Source organism: Rhinopithecus roxellana, chromosome 6 (genome assembly GCF_007565055.1).
Source record: "Rhinopithecus roxellana isolate Shanxi Qingling chromosome 6, ASM756505v1, whole genome shotgun sequence".
NCBI lineage: Eukaryota > Metazoa > Chordata > Mammalia > Primates > Cercopithecidae > Rhinopithecus > Rhinopithecus roxellana.
In genome coordinates, this window is record NC_044554.1 from 30,986,809 (window position 1) to 30,999,095 (window position 12,287).

General features: G+C 42.4%; 1 protein-coding gene across 1 annotated transcript in view; it reads right to left on the minus strand.

The window, feature by feature from the left end:
* The window catches only part of CNTNAP2 (contactin associated protein like 2), a 1,672,147-nt gene that overhangs the window by 289,998 nt on the left and 1,369,862 nt on the right, over nt 1-12,287 (minus strand).

Here is a 12,287-nt window from a genome sequence, read left to right on the forward strand (position 1 = left end):
AATGATGGATTTCAATTTTGATATGTTGAGTTTGAGGTATCATGGGCCATTCTGGTGGCTCCTTAATTAGCATTTACAACTAGGTGGCAATAATGTTAGGAGATCTCTTGACTACATTTGGTGAAAGCATGTATGCTGACTGGAATTATTGGAAGCAGATGTGTTTTATTGTGGCATATCCCTCCCTACATCATCTTTAGGAGAATTGAGAACCCTGGCATGAAAAGTTAAGGTGCTGCTTGGCTATGAGTTCACTTAGGTTGGGAGGTGGTAAGCCACACTGGATGCTGATGGTCTCCGACAGGTTTGCAGAATTGTTAATGGTAGATGAGACCTTAAATACCATCTTGTTCAACCTTCTTGTTTTACAAGTGGACATGATAAAATCTGGAGAGGTTCAAGGACTGGTCTATGACCAGTCAGGTTAGAATCCTGGTCTCTCTCAGTCTAGTTGAAAAATTGAGTGTTTTATTAACTTTTTTGTCATTCAAGATTTTCTCAGAGCGGAGTTTTTCTCTTTTTCTACTTTTCCATTCAACTGTAATTTATACACGGTAAAATGTGCATATCTTAATGCACAGCTGGACACATTTTTACATATGCAATCATTCCTTGCATTAAGATAAAGAATATTTCTACCACCCAGAAAGTTCCTTTGCACACCCTCCTAGTCGACATCAGCTATCCCCAGGAATAGTTACTATTCTGGCTTCTCTGCAGTAATCTATGCGGATTACTTTGGTTTATTTTCAAGCATCGCATGAAAGAAATCAGGACATACTGTCATGTATGTACAATGTAATGTCTTTGAGGGAATCCTGCCTCTGATGTTTACTTTCTTTTTATTGTCCTAAAATGCCCTTGACTATGTAAATAAGCTGGAGTTTAATAGGGAGAGTCTAAGGACACCAGATCTCTAGTGAGGTCTTGGGGAGCCTATATCCTGGACTTCAGCTGGTTTCCAAAGCAGAAGTTGAGTCCCAGCGGAGGGACAAGCTATCTCTTTAGGTGTGACTGGTAGTAGCCTGCCCTTGGTTACTTGGAATCCAGGATCTGGGCCCAAGGCAAAGGAATTCTTACCAAGAAGGCAGTTGTAACTTCAAAAGGAAGAATCCTTCCTGGTACCAGGAAGTGCCAACAGAGCAAGCTCACCATCCCCACGATGGGGAGGTAAGGCGATGTGGAGAGACTGGGGTTATGTAGCACCCATAGGAGCTGCCATGTGAGAGGGCTGGTCAGGAGGCCTGGGTGGTCTTCCAAAGCCACCTCTGAAGTGTGGTGGGACAGAGGCAGAACCCTAGAATCTGTAGAAAGATGTTAGTTTGTCTGGCCAGCTTAGGAGGAATTCCCAATCCTCTCTGGAAATTTCTAGATCAGGACATGAGTGGACCAGTAAACTCTAAAGTAACTTAAAATATTTTTATATCCAGAAGACATTCTATTCTAAAATCCATCCTCATAACTCTAGGATACCTCTACTGTACGTTCAAATAACTGTCCCTTCAGTGTAATTGGCAAAGAAATCTGGATAAATTTAATCCAAATTGATTTACCAATTATTTATATATCTTTTAATACTTAATAAGAACAAAAAGCTATTATATGAAAACCTTTCTTTTTTGAGACGGAGTCTCACCCTGTTACCCAGGCTGGAGTGCAGTGGCACGATCTCAGCTCACTGCAAGCCTGCAAGCCTCACTTCGCTTCCCAGGTTCACGCCATTCTCCTACCTCAGCCTCCCGAGTAGCTGGGACTACAGCCCGCCCACCACCAAGCCCGGCTAATTTTTTTTTTTTTGTATTTTTAGTAGAAACTGGGTTTCACCGTGTTAGCCAGGATGGTCTCGATCTCCTGACCTCATGATCCGCCAGCCTTGGCCTCCCAAAGTGCTGGTATTACAAGTGTGAGCCACTGCACCCTGCCATGGAAAGCTTTAATATAGCACAAATTTCATCTTTAGTTTACATTTATTTTTGGTCAATAAAACTTCTTTTTGGTCTATAATTCAAATCAAAGGTTTAAATTGAGAAGTTAGAGAATTTTTTTTAAATCACAAGTGTTGTTATTAAATATTCAGGTCTTCAAATTTTATTTTTCGGGAGAGAATAATTTTTTTTCTTATGTATAGTAATGACCAAGTCAGAGTCATTTTTCAGATCCCAAATGTTGAATACAAATTGAAACCATAATTAGACTTGCAAAGTAGTAGAAACACTAAGTCTTCCTATATCCATGTTGATAACCCAAGTTGGCTTGGCTAATTAAAAAGAAAAATCCAGAGACCCGGCATGCTGGCTCACAATTGTAATCCCAGCATTTTGGGAGGCTGAGGCGGGTGGATCGCTTGAGTCCAGGGTTCGAGACCAGCCTGGGCAATATGGCGAAACCCTGTCTCCACAAAAAATACAAAAATTAACCAAGTGTGGTGGCATGCACCTGCGGTACCAGCTACTTGGGAGGCTGAGGTGGGAGGATCACTTAAGTCTAGAAGGTGGAGATTGCGGTGAGCCGAGATTGCACCACTGCACTCCAGCCTGGGCGACAGCGAGACTCTGCCTCTAAATAAATAAATAATATATATATATATGAAAAATCCGCATGCTAACACCTGATTTGTACTAATAAAAAACTATATATTTTTAAAAACATCCTAAATAACACCCCCAACAGCACAACAGCCCAGTAAAGTGGAATTAGACATTCTTCACATCTACAAGAGTGAAACTGTTTAAAAATAAAAAGTTCTAACCTAGGTAATATCATTCAGGACATAGGCATGGGCAAGGACCTCATGTCTAAAACACCAAAAGCAATGGCAACAAAAGCCAAAATTGACAAATGGGATCTAATTAAACTAAAGAGTTTCTGCACAGCAAAAGAAACTACCATCAGAGTGAACAGGCAACCTACAGAATGGGAGAAAGTTTTTGCAATCTACTCATCTGACAAAGGGCTAATATCCAGAACCTATAAAGAACTCAAACAAATTTACAAGAAAAAACAAACAACCCCATCAAAAAGTGGGCAAAGGATATGAACAGACATTTCTCAAAAGAAGACATTCATACAGCCAACAGACACATGAAAAAATGCTCATCATCACTGGCCATCAGAGAAAAGCAAATCAAAACCACAATGAGATACCATCTCACACCAGTTAGAATGGCAATCATTAAAAAAATCAGGAAACAACAGGTGCTGGAGAGGATGTGGAGAAATAGGAACACTTTTACACTGTTGGTGGGACTGTAAACTAATTCAACCATTGTAGAAAACAGTGTGGCAATTCCTCAAGGCTCTAGAACTAGAAATACCATTTGACTCAGCCATCCCATTACTGGGTATATACCCAAAGGATTATAAGTCATGCTGCTATAAAGACACATGCACACGTATGTTTATTGCGGCACTATTCACAATAGCAAAGACTTGGAATCAACTGAAATGTCCATGAGTGACAGACTGGATTAAGAAAATGTGTCACATATACACCATGGAATACTATGCAGCCATAAAAAAGGATGAGTTTGTGTCCTTTGTAGGAACATGGATGCAGCTGGAAACCATCATTCTCAACAAACTATCGCAAGAACAGAAAACTAAATACTACATGTTCTCACTCATAGGTGGGAATTGAACAATGAGATCACTTGGACACAGGAAGGGGAGCATCACACACTGGATTCTATTGTGGGGAGGGGGTGGGGGGTAGGGATAGCATTAGGAGATGTACCTAATGTAAATGACGAGTTAATGGGTGCAGCACACCAACATGGCACATGTATACATATGTAACAAACCTGCACGTTGTGCACATGTACCCTAGAACTTAAAGTATTATAAAATAAATAAATAAATAAATAAAAAGTTCACTTTTGAAATATTGGAAGATAAATTGCCATTAGTTTACTTCTTCAGACTCATCAGTTTCTGTATATTGCAGAATATTTTCTTCTGACTTTCTTGAGCATGTATACTGCAGAAGGCTGCATCTTGAAAATGAAAGTTTTTCCTTCATATTCTTTCCTGAGGTTAGTAGGACATTAGGCCACTGCCTCCACATTTTTGTGGAGATATGTCTGCTAAATGCAAATACTTCCTCCAAGTTATCCTGATATCTGTAAAACCTCAAACTTGGGCAACATGGAAGCTTATGTTAAAGTATTACAACAGTTTCTGGTTGCTTTTCTTGAATGTTACCTACTCAGTGAGGTTTTCCTTCAAAATTTCCCTCCGAAAATCCTCTTCACAAATGTCTTCTAAAATCTTATTTATTTATTTATTTATTTATTTATTTATTTGAGATAGATTCTTGCTCTGTCACCTAGGCTGGAGTGCAGTGGTGCAATCTCAGCCTCCTGGGTTCAAGTGATCCTTGTGCATCAGCCTCCTGAGTAGCTGGGATTACAGGGATGTGCCACCATACCTGGCTAATTTTTGTATTTTTAGTGGAAACGGAGTTTCGCCATCTTGGCCAGGCTGGTCTTGAACTCCTGAGCTCAAGCAATCTGCCCACCTTGGCCTCCCACAGTTCTGGGATTACAGGCATGTGCCACTGTGCCCAACCTAAAATCTCTTTTAAATTGTTAAACAAAAATAAAGACTCTATGGTCACTATTTGTTATATTATTAAACACCTTCAAACACTTCCTTCCTCTGACTGCAGTCCACCCTAAGGGGACCCTAACTTACAACCCTTAGAATTGTAACCCCTTTTCCGAGTGGCCCATATCTTGGGGCCAGGCGAACAGTTGGCCTATCCTTCCCTTCTCCGTGCTTCTTCCATTCTTATGGCTTCAAAGTCTTCAAACGGCAATGCGTCCACCTATGATTCATCCTCTCCCCGTTCATATTGTGGTCACTGTTTGAAACCTGGGACAGTAAAATTTGGGTCATGGATTCCCTGTCCATTTCACCTCTGGTTTTCACCAGTGATGACCTCAGCAGTGACATAGGTGACCACTCAACAACACTCTGGCCTCCCAGTGCCCTGATTTTCTCTGCAGCCTTTTGATACAACCTACAAAATTCCATTTCAGTTTTCATTCTTCTTATCACCCAAATTGCTTTCCTGTGAAATCTTGAATTCAAACATTTCACCAACTGTGACCTGTCCTTCCGCCTTTCCACATATTATTCCTTATCTATATTTGGATCACCAGCACCTCAGTCGTGGTGATCTCCTTCTCCACATAGATTTTCCAGGGCTCTCCATTCAGACTAGCACCTCATTCATTCATTTCATTCATTCATCAAATGCTTATTCAGTTCCTACCATGTGCCAGGCATTATGGTGGCCCTGGAGATATAATGGTAACTAATGTTCCATAATCCTCGCAGCATGGGTGTATGATGGAGCCACACCTTTTTGAGGTGTTCATGCCATCTATGACACTGTGCTTTTTTCCTTTGGCATTCTGAGCCTGAAACTTCCTTTTCCATTTATTTTGTGGCTCTGTTAAAATGTTAGCATCTTCAAGAAAACTTTTCTCCTTCAATCAGAAGTAAATGTTGCCTCATCAAAGTAACCACAGCATATTGCTTGCACCTCTAATATTATCCTATCCAAAATATTGTTTTATAGGCCGGCTGTGGGTGGTGGCTTACACCTGTAAACCCAGTACTTTGGGAGGTGGAGGCAGGCAGATCACTTGAAGTCAGGAATTCGAGACCAGCCTGGCCAACATGGTGAAACTCTGTCTCTACTAAAAATACAAAAATCAGCCGGGTGTAGTGGTGCACACCTGTGATACCAGCTACTTGGGAAGCAGAGGCAGGAGAATTGCTTGAACCCGGGAGGCAGAGGTTGTAGTGAGCCAAGATTGTGCCACTGCACTCTAGCCTAGCTGGCAGAGTGAGTGAGAATCTGTCAAAAACAAAACAAAACAAAACAAACAAACAAAAAAAAAAAACAAAAAAACCCCCAAAAAACCAAACCATATACATATACATATATATGGTTTTATAATAACAGAGATTACTAGTCTCAAATAAAGAAAATGTGGTACATATACATCACGGAATACTGCACAGCCATAAATAAGAATGAGATAATGTCCTTTGCAGCAACATAGATGAAGCTGGGGGCCATAATCCTAAGTGAACTAACACAGGAACAGAAAACCAAATATTGCATGTTCTCACCTATAAGCGAAGCTAAACATTGAGTATGCATGGATACGTGTACTGAGGGTGGAGGGCAGGAGGAGGGAGAGGATGGAAAAACTACCTACCTATCAGGTACTATGCTTATTACTTGGGTGACAAAATAATCTGTACATCAAACCCCTGTGACATGCAATTTGCCTGTGTAACAAACCTGCACATTTACCCCTGAACCTGAGAGAGAGAGAGAGAGAGAGAGAGAGAGAGAGAGAGAGAGAGAGAGAGAGAGAGAGAGAGAGAGAGAGAGAGATATTACCAGTCTCTCCCACTAGATGGTGTGTGCCTCTGGGATGAGGCCATGTCTTCTTCTTATGTTCATTTTCGGTACACACAGAGCAGGTACTCAATAAATACTAGTTGAATGTTTAGATGACCATATATTTAGAAGCAGATCTGAGACTTGCCCCCAAACCTTCACTGCCTGTGTCATACTTCACACTCTAACAATACAAAACGCTTACAGTTTCCCGAACGCCCATCACGCTCCCTATTCCCGTGTTTTCGTTCGCATTGCCTCTTCCTCCTAGAATTCTTTCCCCCATTCCTTCCTCTAACTCTTTTGCCTGCTCTTTATGACCCAGCTGAAGCATTCTCTCATCTTCCCCTTCATTCCCAGGACAGGTCATATACCTCTCCGCTGAATGTTCATAATACTTTGTGCCTATCATTGTAATTTACTTATCTTCATGATCAAAAGCACCATATCTGGAGTTGGCAGTGTCAACTATATGCTCCCATTTCCTTAGCTGTAAAATGTGTATAAAACTTGCTGTGTAACATAAAAAAGCTAATACCTGCAAAAGCTTCAGAACAGGGCCTGGCACTTGGAAAGCTCTCAGTGAAATCATGTATCCACACTGTCACTAACGTGCTTGTCTCCTTCACTAGGAGGTGAGTGCTGGGTTCTCCTGTTTCCACCTCAGGGGTTCTAGTGCCTCCCAGCACCAGCAGTAGGGCAGATGGTCAGCAGGTGGTGGCCCGAGGTTGGGACCCTGGTTATGACGGCCCTCTCAGTCAGAAAAAGGATCTAGAGCAGTCAAGCTAATTCTTTAGGGGTAACTGAAAAAGTATATGGACAGATCCATGGTTGTTAGTGATCAAGAAAAGTTTAGAGTCCGGGTTTTCTGATATCTGCTCCAGAAATTTCTTTTTAGCAATATCTCTTTGCCATCTCAAAAATACTAACAAACAAACAAACACACAGCAACAACAACAACAACAACAACAACAACAAATTCTGATTTGGAAAGGCATTTCCTAGTGGGTGGTTTATGCTGTCTTCTTACTTCCACCTCTTCCCCTCACCGCTGTGAGGTGCTGCGATGCTGAGTCTACCTCATGCCCACAGCCACGGGGACCTTGCTCCTTCAGCCAGTCGCTTTATCTCCTGTATCTCCAATCCCCCTTCTCTACCATATTTTTGTCCTTTATCTATATGAATGCTCAAGTCTCTACCATCCTCAAACAAGAATAAACAAAACCACCCTGCCTTGATCTCCAAATCCACTTCCACTCACCCTAGTGATACCTGACTTTTTGACAGTGACCTCTACATGTTAAATCTGATGGTCAATTTACATCCTTCTTTTAGTGACCTCTCAGCAATATCTAACACTCTTTTTTTCTTCTTGAAATGTCTTTTTTATTTGGCTTCTGGGTACCACTGTCTTCCTACTTCTCTGTTAGTTTTCTACAAACTAGTGTTCTTCCTTCTATTCCTTGAATGTAGTTTTCTTTCTCTTTCTTTTCTCTGTCTCTTTCTTGCTTGCTTGCTTTTTCTCTTTCTTTCTCTCTTTCTCTTTCTTTTCCTTCCTTCCTTCCTTCCTTCCTTCCTTCCTTCCTTCCTTCCTTCCTTCCTTCCTTCCTTCCTTCCTTCCTTCCTTCCTTCCTTTTTTCTCTCTCTTTCTCTCTCTCTTTCTTTCCTCTCCCTCCGTCCCTTCCTTCCTCCCTCCCTCCCTTCCATGGGGTCTTGCTCTGTCACTCAGGTTAGGAGGTGCAGCTGTGTGATCATAGCTCACTACTGCCTCAAATTCTTGGGCTCAAGGGATCCTCCTGCCTCAGCCTCTGGGCAGGAGGCCAAGGGACTACAGGTGCAGGCAACCATGCCTGGCTAATGTTTTATTTTTATTTTTGTAGAGATAGCGTTTCACCATGTTGCCCAGGCTAGTCTTGAACTTTTGGGCTCAAGTGATCCTCCCCCTTCAGCCTCCCAAAGTGCTGGGATGACAGGTGTGAGCCACTGTGCCCAGCTGGTTGTCTTTCTTGCACATCTTGCTTCCTCTCTCTACACATTTGTTTTGGGCAATCTCATCCATGCTGAGGGTTCTGAATGCTTATTTCCTGATCCTCTAAGTGATGATGACTCCTAAACTGAGTTTCTGAGACTTCTCTGTTGGGTTCTGGACTTGTCCATTCAGCATCCTCTAGATATGGCCACTTGATTAGATCCTCCTATAGCCCACAGAGACTTAGTCTCAAAATATCCAGAATGCAATTTGTATTTTTCTCTTGAATGTCAAACTCGTTCATGAAAGGTGCCCCACTCACACAACATCAAAACCAGAAACATCGGTTTCATTCTAGGATCTTCCTGTCCACTTAACCCTCACCAGTATTTGTTGAATGTCTGTGGAATCTATCTCTTAAGGATCTTTCTTTTTTCTTTTTCTTTCTTTCTTTCTTTTTTTTTTTTTTTTGAGACGTAGTCTCGCTCTGTCGCCCAGGCTGGAGTGCAGTGGTGCGATCTCAGTTTACTGAAGGATCTCCCATATCTACAATGTTTCATTGCTGTCTTCCTCTCTTTCTATGCATTCTGCCTCTATCTTAACAGAGGCTCCCATGGCCACTTGTCTGGCTTCCAGCCTTTTCTCTGGTGAATGCAAACCTGATCAAGTTATGCCCTGGCTTTCCGTAACCTTCAGGGTCAAGTCGAGCAAGCTGTTTCCCCAGGCAGACTACATTGTGTGCTCATCCCTGCCCTCCTTGCAATTGCTGGCCCCTCCCCTCCCCACTGCACCTGTGCCCTCTTGGGTCCTTCGGTTCAGTCCCCGACACCTTTGTTCATTTGGTGTTATCCTGAAACTTCCTTTTTTCCCGGGTTCCTGTTCTTCCCCCACCTTCTTCACCTGACTGACTTCTACTTATCCGTCAAAATTTAATGAAAGCATTCCATCCCTGGGAGGTGCTCCTTGTCATGCCAGTCAGGTTTAAATATTCCCCTCGGTGCTCCCGGTCACTTTCTCGATGTCTGTTCTGGGAGGCAGTATGCTTTAAGGTTAACAGCAAGGACTTTAGGACAGACGCAGAATGTTTGGGGTCAAACCCTGGCTCTGCCACTTCCTCACTGCATGATCCTGTCCAGGCAGCTTACTCATGCTGTGCCTCAGTCTCCTCGTTTGTAAAACGGAGATGTGAATGGTAGTATGCACTTCACAGGGTGGTTAGGAGTGTGAGATGACTCACGTAAAATGCCTGGAACGAGGCCTGACAGTTTGAATGAAGCTGAGCTATTTTTGTTATTATCATAACTCCTGAGTTACTCGCCTGCTTTCTAAAACAAACAGAAAGATCTTTGAGGGAAATAAATCACACTCGATTTGACTAAATTCCCTCAGCACTAGCACTGTGCCTGGGACATAGTAGATGCTCAGTAAACACTCATTGAATGAACAAATAAATACTAATAGTAAATACATGAAGTATAGGGTTAAAATGTTACCATTAAAGCATGCTAATGACTGAGATTGCCCTAATTTTATCTCTGTGTTTTTCTACTTGTGCATAAGATGCTGATGGTATCTCATTAACTTATTGTACACCGACTCGCCATTTTCTGAGTCAAGAATCTTCCACTCTTGACAGAAGGGCACAATGCAATTAATTACCAGAACTGTTATTCTGGAAAGCAATGTAGAACTGTGACAACATTCCTTTGAGACACGCTCAGAGAAACAAAATGTGAATTCCTATCAGAAAGGGATCAGAAGGCCTAACAAGGAAAAGGGAAAACACAGAGACAGTTCTGAAGAGTTTAACTTCCGAATCAACGTTTCCTGAGGCCCCTCTGGTAGCCCGCCACTGCTGTGAAAACAATTAGGTTTGCAGAGTGATTCCTCAGCACAGGGAAGTGGGCCTGAGAGAATTCTCTACCCAATGTCTCAGGAATCCTGACGGCAAAGTGTCTGACCGAAAAAGTGTGATCAGAGGCCAGGCGTAGTGGCTCACACCTGTACTCCCAGCACTTTGCGGGGCCAACATGGGTGGAGCACGAGGTCAGGAGTTCAAGACCCTCCTGGCCAAGATGGTGAAACCCCGTCTCTACTAAAAATACAAAAATTAGCCTGGCACAGTGGCAGGCACCTGTAATCCCAGCTACTTGGGAGGCTGAGGCAGGAGAATTGCTTGAACCCGGCGGGGTGGAGGTTGCAGTGAGCCAAGATCACCCCACTGCACTCTAGCCTGGGTGACAGAGTGAGATTCCGTCTCAAAAAAAAAAAAAAAAGAAAAAGAAAAGAAAAAGAAAAAGTGTGATCGGTGAGACAGCAACAAGCCTCCAACATGGCCATTTTTTTCTGCGTGTTCTTCATGAAAGCGCCACTTGTTGTTTACTTTTTAGTTTTTCTTAAATACAGAAGTCTGCCTCCCTTTCCATGAGGCTCCTTTGAACCCTGATGGAGATGATATATAATGATGGCATCTAATATGTGCCATTTGGGGATCAGGAAAAGGTCTTTCCACCCTCGCTGGTTATTAGTAGATTCAGGGGCTCTGAGGAAAGATCGGAGGCTCGAACCTGTGTCTCGAACCTTTCACATGTTTTGGCCCAGAGTAAAGGATATGGTGAAAGGAAGGTAAACGACAAAAGGAGGCTGTAATTCAACCTGGGCCACATGGTTTTAATACTGTGGAAAGACCTGGAAAACTCTGAAGACAGCTCTAAAGATTTTTCATAATTAGAAATTAGTGGCCTGGTGCAGTGGCTAATACCTGTAATCCCAGCACTTTGGGAGGTCAAAGCAGGCACATTGCCTGAGCCCAGGGGTTTGAGACCAGCCTGGCTGACATGGCAAGACCCCGCAATGACAAAAAGCACAAAAATTAGCCAAGTGTGGTGCCACACACCTGTAGTCCCAGCTACTTGGGGGGCTGAGGTGGGAGGATCACCTGAGCCTGTGAATTTGAGGCTGCAGTGAACCATGATTGCACCACTGCACTCCAGCCTTACTCTTACTGACAGTAAGACCCTGTCTCAGAAAAAAGAGAAAAGAAGAAGAAATTAGAAGGCCAAGTTGAAACACCTGCTGTCCCTCTATCTGATTTGTGTTCCTTCCCACCCAGGCATGGCTTTAGAAAACATGAAGACATAAAATAAAGATGGGGGAATCCAAGTACTTTTATAGAAACATACAGAACCACTCAAATATAGAACTGGTAATTTTCTTTTGTGGCCATAAAATCTTTCTAAAATTTGATCCGACTTATGTAGAAGTCAGAAAATAGTTTGATTCAGTTAGTTAATTTTAACTGAGGGAAGCGAGAATTCCCTTTCAATTGTTCTTATCCATAATTCAGTAAAGGGGGGGATTTTAGTTAATTAATTAATTTTAATTCTAGGACCAGGATAGAATTAGACCTGGCTCAGATCAGATCCACCATGAGCATCCTTGGAAGATAATAATTACAATAACTACTAGACACTGAAATAAATGCTTTATGAATATCTAAATTATATTCTCACAACCACACCAATTAGCATTTCTTTTTTATAAATCAGAAAATTAGGATTCAAAGAGATTAAGCAATTTACCTGACGGTGTGGAATTGAACCTGAGAGTGCTACTGTGAATCCAACAGCATTTCAGCAGAAATGGGAAATGGATTTGGGATTAATCTCAGAAAAGACCCAGGAACATAAGCAGTCAGTTAAAGGGGACAGACTTGGGGAAGTGAGACTTTTTGATATGCTGAGCGTAAGGCTGAGGTTTTGCAAAGGAACAGGGGACATAGCCTGGCCTCGTCCTTGTGGTTGATCTGTGGTCTCCCTGACTCTCACAGCCAATGGAGATCAACATTTGCAAATAATCAACTAGCCTAGAAGTCAGGAGACTGTAACTTCCAAAAGC